Consider the following 12,365-nt stretch of genomic DNA (forward strand, 5'->3'; position numbering starts at 1 on the left):
AGGTCACAAGCAGCATTATAATGCATCTCCTATATGTTCTGGTGGTCCAACAAAGATGAAAGGCACCAGCATCAGAGTGGAGGGCTGCTATCACCTGGCACATGTAATGACTTGATTGGTGATACAATGAATAGTATAAAACCTAAAAAACTCAGGTCTGTCTAAGCTAGTTTGCCTCGAAATAAATGAATCACAGGTTGACCAAGGCTATAAAGATGCGATGTTTGTCAGCTTCATCTTGGCATCACATGTGACTTGTGCATTAATGAAATGTAAGTACCTATAGTTAAACAAACAGCTATATGAGTGCAGTAAGGTGATCTGATTAGTTTAGGAGAACTAGACACTGCTGCAGATTGCCTTTTTATATGTTTAATGTATGTACACTCACACCACATAAAAAGTGGATGTAGCGCCACCTTAGTCAGGTAATGACTTTCAGCAATTGGAGTGATGCTTGGCTGAGCTATTCCTGGCCTGTTGGCTACTTCCCTGAGAAGTCACAACAGGTAGCCAATATAAACTAACGAAAAGCCAAAAAAGTTCTTCAGTGAAAATGCTCGGGCATTGGCCATTGCAAAACGCAAGTGAAATTCAGTCTGTATATCATATTCAACACTTTTGAGGTTTAATATGTTTGTCCTGTCAACACACATTATAACAGTTGGAATATTAGAATAATGCGTGCAAGCTGCCATTTAGCTGGTTTGGCTGCATTTCCCTACTTCAAGGGTGTTGTCTGAAATGTTCCACTCGCATGGGTCAGAGTCGCTTTAATATAAGCACATTTCCCCCTTCAAGTTTTCTTTTGTAAATCCTGACTTTTGCATGGGAAGTTGTGTGCACACATTTTGAGCCTCTTTTTGTGCAAGCTTTATAAATGAGGCCTCAGATGAACACATGGCCTCAGCTTCTCTTCCAACTCTAAGCTCACCAGACTGAGCCCATGTAAAGCTGGTCTCAGAAGTAATTCTGGTGCCATGTCAACATATGAGGAAACACTTCAGGGTCAGCTTTCTTCCCACCATACAATTCAATATAATAAAATACAATTAGCCCAAAATCATACAAGAAGTGCCACAATGGGTTTTAACAGGTCCTGCCTTTTGACAGCCCCTCCAGCATTGACTCTCTAAGAAGACAAGGAAAAACTCCCCAAAAAAACCCTTGTAGGGAAAAAATGGAAGAAAACACAGGAAAGGCAGTTCAAAGAGAGACCCCGTTCCAGGTAGGTTGGGTATGCAGTTGGTGTCAAAAAAGGGAGTAAATATAATAAAATACACAGAACAGAACACAAGAAATCATCAATACAATATAATAGTGCAATAAAAATATTATAAGTACAAAGCAGAATTCAACAGTAGATGATAATGCATAATATGATTTGGATTTGTTCAGAGAACCCTGCAAACACTACAGTTCTTCTGGAACCTTAGCCATTGAATAAGGCTGCTACTTACTAGTGACCTAGGGAATTATTGCTCTTGTAGAGATTATCCCCAAATGAGGACCTCTTGGTGTGGTGTCCTGAATGGTTGAGGATATCACATCTGGAATGTATGCTGCCCCACAGTTCCCACATCCATCCAGCTCTAGGTACCGACAGTACGGCCAAAGTAACACAGGGAGCTTTCTTCATAATTATTTCTGCTGTCCTCCACGTTTCTGCTCTGTGTAGTAGAACTAACTTGATGTTGGCATTGAACAGACTGAACTTTATTTCAATCAAGTAAACTAAATAGATTACACAAGAAAATATTCTTCTTTGTATCATTGCTTGCTCTATATTCAGTAATTTTGTATGCTACATTTAATAAATTGGATGCTTAGCTTTGACTAAAGCTGTTATTCTGCTACTAAAGCCGGGTCACATTATAAAACTTCTAGTCGGAGGGGATCTCAAACTTGAAAATGGCAGATGCTGATTTCTTTCCCTGAGAATGTCTGATTGCACAAATAGAAATTTCAGGGTTTGTCAAAATTAGATGACCTTGTAACAACTTTCCAGCACAGTTTCACATTTTCAGAGTATCACGAGTTGCCCCATTTTTCTGAAAGCTAGTAACAAGCTTCCTGATACATCTGTTGCCCGTGCAAAGGCGTCACAGGTACAATGAGTTCAGCTATAATTTCTGCCTTTTTTCTTTTTTCCATTCAATTGTGGTACATAAAACACACAAAATCAGAAAGATGAGTCTCTCTTCATTTTATGAGGTCCAAAACGCCCATGTTCCTTGTTCTTCAACACTGCGTTATATGTATCGTACTTCCAGCTAAGCTCTGATTGGTTGTTAGCTGTCACACACACACACACAAGCCTGATTCGATAACTTAAGGCAAAATGTTGCAGACTAGTTGTATTGAGCTGCTGGGAATGTCACCTACATAGTTAACGGTCACAGGATGGCAGTGTGTCATAAATCTAGACCACCCTGGCCCACTAGCAAAACCTCTGCCTAAAAACCTGATCGGGCTAGAAATGGAGTTGAGATAAATAAACAAATCCTAGGAAAGGCTTTTGATGATATAACAGCAATTTGGGAAAAATTGAGTCATTTTCTGAAAATGACGGTTTCAGTGTCAGTTAAAGACCACAGCCAGCAGCCAATACCACATGCGCTTCAGAACAAGTCATTTACCCAAAGCTAAGCATGTTCAGGCCCTGCCAGTACTTCGATGGGAGACCAACCTGAAAAAGCTTGAGTTGCTCCTGGAAAAGGGGTTGGTGAGGCCAGCAGGGGGTGCATACCCTGTGGTCTGAATGTGAATCCCAATGCCCCAGTGCAGTGATGGGGACACTGTGCTGTAAAAATGATGAGCTGTAAAACCAAGGTCCTAATTCTCTGTCGTCATTCAAGATCCTTGAGCATCCTTCATAAAGATTAAGGTGTATCCCGACATCCAGGCTAAATTGCCCACCACTGCCTAGTTATTCTGGCGCCCCAATCATCCCCTGTCTTTAAATGGCTATCTTTATCCTACCACTTCACCATCTAACAGCTCATGTGTGGTGAGCATACTGGCACAGAATGGCTGCTGTCACATTATCTAGGTGGATGCTACACATTAGTGGTGGTTGAACCTTAAAGGGCCCTAAGGTCACCATTGCCACCACATCTCTCACCCCTTCAGTTGGGGAAGAGATCCGGATAATGCATGGAACCATTTACAGCATTATAAGCCCCCAGGCAAAGCTGTGCACTGGGGCCCCTACCAACACAATCACTCAGCAAGACACAACATACATAGATTAGCATGGGACCCCTATGCTCATGGGGCCCTGGCACTGTCCAGCATGCCCATATGTTAAGATGGCCCTGGGATAACCTGGTTATCCCTCCATTCCCAGTTCTAGACATCTGCAACTGACTCCAACTTGCTAAGGTAATGTAAAAGATTCCTACAACTAAAAATGACTGGGAACGCCATGTAATGTGACATGATCTTTAGTGTGTATTCCATTTTCTGAACTTTTAGCCTTTCCTCATTACAAATTTTAGCCAAAGAGCAGAAACTACACCGGGCACCTCATCCGCACCGGGCCAATTTCAAGTCACCAAATGTGGTAAGAAACTGGAGTCGCACTTTTTTGCCAATGAAGCCAGGGAGAACATGCAAAGACACCGAAAAACAGTGACTGGAATGGCATCTGAACGATGCGCCCTGAAGCTGGGAGGCTGCCGTACTAACATCTACACTGCTCAGAAGGAATGTTAGATTTGATATATTAGCTCTTACAGTGATAGGTCTTACACAGAACTTTCCAAACTCAGCCCTGTTACAGTATGAGAATATCCAATACAAAATACCATTTTTTTCATTATTCTGCCTATTTCACAGTTTTCAACAAGTTCAGATTCCAGTCATAGGCCCTTACTTTCAATAAATCTTAAAAAATGTATTTTAACATTGGAAGGGGTTTAATATTTTATTTTACATTACAGTGCCTCATAGGTTTAGATTGGTGGATTAGAAAAGTATCAAACAGAAAAGTGTGCATGGAGTTTGCACAATTTGTTCTTTTCTGTATTTTTTTTCAGCACTCCAGGTTAATAAATTAATCAGGAAAGTTGTCTGTGTTCTGGGAAATAGAAGAGCCTTTTTACCAGCTGCCATTCGACATTATAACATAACCTGTAGATAGATTATGTTTTTCTGACATTTTAGTATGAATCCATTTCCATTATGAATCTATTTTCCAAATCTCCGGAGCGGGGTCACACACAAGCTGTAGTCTATCCCAGCAAACATAGGGTACAACAATCCCTGGACAGGGTACCAGTCCATCACAGGGTGAACGCCCACACCAGAGCAAATTTAGCATTGTCAGTCCATCCAGGCACCCCAAGCAGACATGGGGAGAAAATGCAAAATGCATACCAGGAGCACCTGGGACCTCCTTGTTGTGTGGCAGCAGCACTCCCTCTGCACCGCTGCAATTAGATTGTGGACATATTTATTTTTACTTAATGGATTATAACAAAAATTGTATTCTGCAATATTAATGATAATCACAGAGCGTAAAATATCAAGCATAATCGCACCTCATCCACTTAATTCTGTTCAGGGTTGTAGATGGCAGGAGCCAAGATTGGCAACAGTGGGCATAAGGCAGAAATAGCCCTGGATAGGGTGCCAGTTCATCACAGGGTATAAATATAATTGATCTTGGCAAGATATAACCTTACATTACAATATCAAGACTTTGCACAAAGCATTACACTCAAAAACAGACCATGCCATATCTGGGCTATATTGGTATAATATTGTTATTTAACATGCAAGGAGACCTGACCAATATAATTAACACGAGATCCAGGCAGGTAATTAGACTTTACTTTATTGAATTTTATCTAGCAAATTGTTTAAATTACCCAAATAAAGCTGTAGATCTTTAGTGCCTTAATATGCCCCATTAATATTCTGCCACCCCATTTTCCACACTGAAGACAGGGCTTACTTTCTGCCTAATGGCGATCTTGTTCTGTGCCGCTTCCAACACATCTGGTAGCAGAAGAGTGTCTCCGTCACCCTGCAGCCTGCTAATGAGATCCCCCCCATTTAATTAATACCATAAGAATTTTAATTCTGACTGAATCAATTTAATGTGATGTGATTTTGTCAGCTCTATTCCCCAAGTAAAAAAGTGAGCCTGATGCTTATTACATACATCATTTCACGGGCTCTGCATTCCCTGCTGACTTAAACAAATTCTAATTAAGACTAATTAAAGCATCATTTATGAAAACGCTTGTGATAGTTATGCAAACATTCTGGGTGGGTATGCTTTGCATAATAATTACCCTAGTTTAAATTAAGACCTGTTCCTTAGCAATTAAGTCTGTGAAACAGCATTTTTCTCAGAATCCAGTCTTTATTCTGTTCTTCCAATTAAATACGAAATGTCCTTATGAACTGTCTTCATTACAAAATAGATTTTAGAAGTAGAGTACAACTACGAGGCTAGATATTTTTTTGGCTCAGAGGAGACCTAATTTAGATGGCAGATGTGAAACAAAGTTGAAGCATTGTGATCTCTTAATTTTCTTAGATTTTTGTGATAAACCTCTAAGTAAAGATTTTAGCTGCAATGTGTTCTAGCTAATTTAATTTTTTTTCTTTGCAGCACAGATACATTCTGTGATGTTTATGGCAGTTTTGTTGGCCGGTTCTGTGAAAACATTTTTGTGAGTTTAGTCAGCAAAGACTTCATAATTGTCATTGCTGATAGTGTGGGAAGTTGTTAAAATGACTGCAGTCACATTTTTCTATTGAAAAGCGCTTCAGAATTTGGTCTTCAGAGTCAGTGGAGAGGTATTGCACTCCTCCTGATTCCAGGAGATGCAGACGCATACAGTATAGGGAGCCATTCAGGTCAGCCTGAACCATGGCATGGTGATGGACTAACAGCAAATGGCACTGGGCAAAGCAGCACAAGCCTACTGTAATGAATGCCACCTTGTTGGTTATAAGTAGCACATACCCTGGAAATGATCTCGCAACTCTTATTGGGTGGGTTTGTCACATTTAGACAATCTAAAAGTTGTGACAGATAGGGGGCGCTGTTGACCCCTTGAACCCTCAGACAATGCGCCAGACACCAGATAAAAGTCCAAATAATTATTTATTATAATAACAAATGTGCACAAAGCACCCTCCACTCCACAATACTCAATAGTAATCCAATAAATCAATACTACAATCAATCCTCCACTCCCAGCAGCTCAGTCACCCTTCCTCCCAACTCGGCTCTCTGCTGGGATCTCCCAGAGTCCTTTTATATATCTTAACCCGGAAGTGCTTCTGATTCCCCAGTCCATGTGATTCCCCAGCACTTTCCTCTGTCCCTGTGACTAGGACGTACTTCTGGGTTATAGTGCAAATATAAATCCTTATGTCTCCGTGCAGCGTCCTCTGTCGGCCCCCATGGTATCCAGCAGGGCTGTGGAGGAAAACTCCAAGGTCCATGATGCCCTGCTGGAATTCGGGACCCCTCCATGTTGAAGGGAGGGCTCCATCTGGCGGCTTGGGGGTATTGGCCAGGATAAGCTGCCGGCCTTATTCCACAAAGTACAGATGGTTAATTAAGTCGATACAGATATGCAGAAGACAGGCTTACTGTCCAGTCAATGCCTAAACACAGAGTATGGGTAATCCAAGCTCGGCTGCGTGCCATCCAATCAGCACCTGTGCAGAGTCAAGTGGTTATCCCAGTCAACTTGTGAACCGTCCAATCAGCACCTGAGCACTCCAGGTTTTTTTCAGTGTTATCAAGAAAGTTTGATATTTATTCAAAACACAGCCTGTTGTATGGCTTTTGATATTTCAAAACTATTCTGACCACTCAAATCTGATTGGGTCCAAAACCTTCCCATCGTCTTGGACAAAGAAGGGCTTAATAATTAAACCTTGCATTTCAATTTTCCGAAAATGTGTGAATGGGAGTGCATGTGGAACTGTGCCCTGTGATCATCCATTGCCTGTTCAGGGTTTGCTTCCTGTCTTACACCCAGGGATGCAGGGATATTCACTGGATCTCCCTCAACTGTGAACTGAATAATCTAGTTGGAAAATAGATGGATAGGTAATTAGGTCTGTGGAGAGTTATTATCTTCTCCACAAGTATTTCGATTTTGACCCCCACATCCACAAAGATATACATGTTAGGTTACCTAACAACTCTAAACTGGCCCAGTATCAGTAAGTGTGTGTGTCAGCACGAGTGTGCCCTGCAATGGACTTGTGGCCATCTGCCCAAGGTCTCCAGGGCTGTGACTTTATCTTTGACTTTTACAATTTTAATCTCCACCGTTGTCAACTGGCCATAGTTCATTGATTAATTACTGGAAAGATATTGTTGGTTTCCATTTATGCTTAATCAGTTTCCTTCTAGTTCTCTGTGTGTTTTTACAAATCTGCATTGCACAAGTTCTGTGTTAGCATAATTTATACTTGTATTTTAGCTGAGAATTGTTCACAGCACTCTGCACCTGCACTCAGTGAAGAGCACTATTCAAAACATAAGTTGTATTAGTTCTCACCTTGTGCCCAACATTTCCACTGAGAAGCTGTGGGCTCCCACAACCCTGATGTGTGTAAAGGCCATGCAGCAGTAGACTTTTCCAGAGACTGTCAGTCATAGCCTTTATTTGTATAACCTTAGCAAGTCAGAGGCATTAGGTGGTCACATAGTGTGATATTCCCAATGACTCACTCCAACTAGTCCACGATTCACTCCGACAAAATCAAACAGGTTATATTTTGTATTTAGTTGTAGGTGTGCATTGGAGCTGTCAACCAATGAATGCCCATCTGGAAATACAATGCATATAACAATGAGGAATAAGCAACATGGGTGTTTCATACATCACAAAGTGAAGAGAAGCTTATCTATCTGACGTCTCCTGTGTTACATACCAAGAAAGAATGGGAAAAAAAACTCCATCAGGCAGCACACTATTTGCTGTCACAACAAGAAAACTTTGCTGAAAGTTTGACCTGCAGTCGGTAAATGTGACATGGCCAGCCATATTTAGTTGTGTAAACAGACAAGGTCTGGCGACAAGATCAGCAACAGCAGATGGCAAGTCTGATACTCCCGACAACTAGTAGTTGTGTTATTTGACTGGCTTAAGCAGATAGATCAATGAATGAATGGATAGATCTCATATTGAAAGTCATTTATGGTGTTACCGTTGTTTGCTGAGGACCAAATCAAAATAACAAAGTTTCACTGGCCAAAGGGATATGGCACCTGCCAAGCCCTGCATGTATCACAAAACAGTCAACTCCTCCTTAAAAAATGATGGCCAAAAGATGTGTGGCTTGTGCAGACTGAAGAAGAAATCACTAAAGAGAGAGACTTCGTCTTTCACAATTTTAAAGACAAAAGATTTTAAATTATGACAACATCAAGGAAATGGATGTCCTTTTATAGAGTAACAGCCAAGAGCGATGTAGCGCTTGTTGATGGCAGAAGAAATAACTAAATCGTTGGAATATGACACTGAAAATTTTACATCTAAAAGAGGCTTGGCTGCTGAAGATGTTAGATAAAATCATCAAAACAGAACTTGTTGTTTAAAATGTCTTGGCCAAAAGTGAACAGTGGCTGCTGATTCCAAGAAATGTAATAAAAATATTAGCACTCATTAACATTTTAAGGCTATACTTACCTGGTTTCTTCTTCAAAACTTAATTGCCATAGTGGCTATGGCTGTTGCTTATTAAAACTAGAATCCTTGAAGCCTACGAAAAAAGTTGTAATCCCGGGCCACCTTAAATTCCTTCACACCTCTCCATCAGCGTCTTTTGTTTTGCAAATGTGTCGATCAGCACAAGCCGCAAGCAGCCTGTTATCCCATCTCCCGAAGGAGCTGAGTCCGTCGCAAAATTCTCAGAGCTCAAGTCTGTTTATCATGGTGTGAGGTGCCTGGAGTTGTTCTGTATAAGGTAAATGATATATCGTTATTTGGAACACATGCATTTTCATGTGTGTTCCATGTCTACAATGGTCTGGGTAAATGTAGGATGACAGGAAATGCAAGGCAAGAAATGTTGAAAACGTAGCTAAAACAGTAACTTTTTTCATGTTACAGTGCTAATGACAAATTTGTTGATGTGAAGTGTATAATGTGTGAAGGCTGATGTCCAAATAACAAATAAACACTTTCACAAAAGGTACAAATATAACAAAACAAGTGCACTTTTATTCAAGAATATAACTGAAGATAAAGATATCGGGTTAGGGTACAATGCTGACACGACCACTTGGTTGGTGCAGCAGTAAGAACTGTGGAGGTTGCAGGTTCGATACTGGATGCCTCCATTTTGAGTAGTGAGCTCCTCTTCTTGTTACTATTATACAATAAAAACATACATTTGATTTGAGTCTGTAATAGACGGTGTATATTTATGGTACTTGTAAAGGTTAGCGTTTTTTTTTTCTTCAGTTTTATTCTCTCAGTCATGTTCATGCTCCCCCAAATCTGACACTGCTAGTTTTCAAAAAAGATGTGCTATAACAGAGGTGAACTCAGATGAGGATGAGGGTTCTACATCGGAGAAAGAGACAGAACAGCACTCATTTAAGATTTTCCTTCAAAGAGTGGTATGGACCTGTCTGCTATAAATGAAATAACAAAAACAAGAAGGAAGATTAGTTATTAAAAACTTTACGTCCATATGAAAAGTGACCACCATTGATTATCTGTGACTGTAGGCAGTTGAGCCCCCCTTGTCTGTGAGGGAATGTGTTTCCTTTCCTTCCACCATTCAGTTATGACTGTGGTGGCCAAGATAAGGGCTGATTTTGGGCCCCTAGAATTAGAGAACCTGGGGTGAATGGAATGAGGCAACTCCTAAAATAAGTAAGCCCTTCAAACAAATGAGTTCTCAATAAGAATAATAATTGAATATAAATCGAGGAATGTTATGCTCAGAATGTATAACATACTAGCGAGACCTCATCTGGAGTACTGTGTGCAGTTCTGATCACTGCAGTACAACAAGTACATAGCAGCACTTAAAGCTGTGCAGAGGAGAGCAACCAAGTGTATGCCAGAACTTAAGGACATGTCCTACTCTGACAGACTCAGAATTAAACCTGTTTAGTCTCAAACAGAGGAGGCTGCACAAGGTCCTAATCCAGGTATTTAAAATCCTCTAAGGTACTAATAAAGTAGATTCAACAACATTCTTTCAGCTTAAGGATATCATGTTCTTGAGGACACCCATGGAAGTAAGGGGAAATGCATTCTGGAACAAACCATCAAGACATGGAGTTGAAGCAGAAACCTTTACAACATTTAATAAGTATCTGGATGAGATATTAGGGCAGCTTAGCTATGTACTAAACAAATAAGCCTGATGGAGTGAGTGGTCTCCTCAGATTTCTCATACTCTTATACTCTAAGAATCCTATGAGAAAACTCAAAACAGTGGAGAATTCTAGTACAAATCCTGTAAAGTAAAGGCATCCCTTTATCATGTCTTCTATAACTTTAAGGGAGGTACTGTAAAGAACAGTAATAACATCAGAGTTTATGGCAACAAGAGTGAAAGTCGGCCGTTTTGCTCAGAAATATAGAAAAAATATTAGTATCAGAAAAGTCTCTGCATAATTATCGATGTTGCATTTTGAGACGGTCCAAATTGTTTACAACCATTAAGTTTTTACTGGTAAACAGTAGCACATGGAGATGCAAACCAGCTGGTTTCCTGGAACTGATTTATTTTTTTTAAGATATGTAACAGATTTTTCCAAACATTTTTGGAGATTGATTTTCCATGTCAGGGTCAAGGGAAACTAAACACTATTGTGGTAGCATCTTTGGATGAGGCACCCGGACATTTAGATTGTCTACTTGTGTGCATATCCACTTTTATTTGTTATAAGTCAGAGTAGACTCACTTGTTAGTCTAACATACACAAATTTTAGAAATCCAACAGTAAACTCTGCACAAACAGTTCAATGAACATCTTTTGGTTGCTGAAGAAAATCCAGAAGCACACCGTTAGGACATGTAAACACACTGCAGAGAGTTATATGAAAGTGTTTTGAATATTAAAAGAAAATCCACAATGACACAGGGAGATTGTGCACACTCCACTCAGGTGAGGAAATGCATGGGTTGAAAAATCCACAAGTATACCAGAAAAAGGTGCAAATTCTTCAAAGGTAGTTAAATGTACTTTTTAATTGCTGAAAAAAACCCACAGGTGCCCCAGAAAAAAACATGGAAACACCTCAGAAATAGATATGGATGCTAAAGAAAATGTGGAACAAAAATGGGAGAACATGAAAACTTCACACAAGTTATCAGATACATTTGTTTTGAATAATGAATAGAACCTGTGGCAGATGGCCAGCACCTTTGCCCGGCCAGGACATGTCTGAATTTAAAGGAAATGGCGGAGAGAGTGTGCTCATGGCATTATCTCCCCTTCATCACTAGGTGGCAGTCCCCTAGGTTGCTACAGCATCTCTTATTTCCACAAGGCATACCGGGAATTGGAGTTTGGTGGCTCAGTCCTGTTGGGTTCCAAGGGTGCTGCCAAGGGGTGCTGCGGGGTATCCTGAGCACTATTCCTTTGGGCTCCCACCTTACCGGGTGCTTCTGGATCAATCCTACTGGACACGGGAAATGACATCTGCTATTTAACAATCTGGGGAGATAATTCCCTGAGTGCATTCTCTCTCCCTTGTGGCCGGCAGGCTGCCACAAACTCAAGAGGACACCAAGATCATATGCAAACTCTACATAGTTAAATGTGCGGAAAGAAACCTGCAAGCACACCAGGAGAACATGGAAACTCCTCACGGTCATTTAAATAGACTTGTTTTGAATGTTGAAGACATTGAAGACAGAGACTTACATACTGTATGTTTGTTTTACATGCTGAAGAAAATCCATTATGACACAGGATGCAGCTGCAAACTTCACTCACACAGTTACAGCATATGCACATTATGCACATTGAAGGAAGCCAACAACGCCACTGGCAGAATGTATAAACCCCACACTGGCAGTAAAATGCACATGGGTTGAATGGTGAGGAAGACTCACAAGCACACCAGCAGAATATGCAAGCTTCAGACAGACAATGAAGTACACATGTTCTAGATGTTGAAGGCAATGCACAAGGACACCAGGAGAAAATGGAATCTTCTTACAGACAAAACCTGCTAGGACACCAACACGATGTGCAGACTCCACTCTAACGGTTTTGAATTGTGAGGAAAACCCACAAGCACACCAGTAGAATGTAAGAGCCCCATGCAGACAATTAAATGCAAATGTTATGGACACTGAAGAAAGCCCACAAAGAAACCCGATGGAATATGTAAAGCCCACACTGACAA

Source organism: Erpetoichthys calabaricus, chromosome 8 (assembly GCF_900747795.2).
Source record: "Erpetoichthys calabaricus chromosome 8, fErpCal1.3, whole genome shotgun sequence".
In the NCBI taxonomy this organism is placed as follows: domain Eukaryota; kingdom Metazoa; phylum Chordata; class Cladistia; order Polypteriformes; family Polypteridae; genus Erpetoichthys; species Erpetoichthys calabaricus.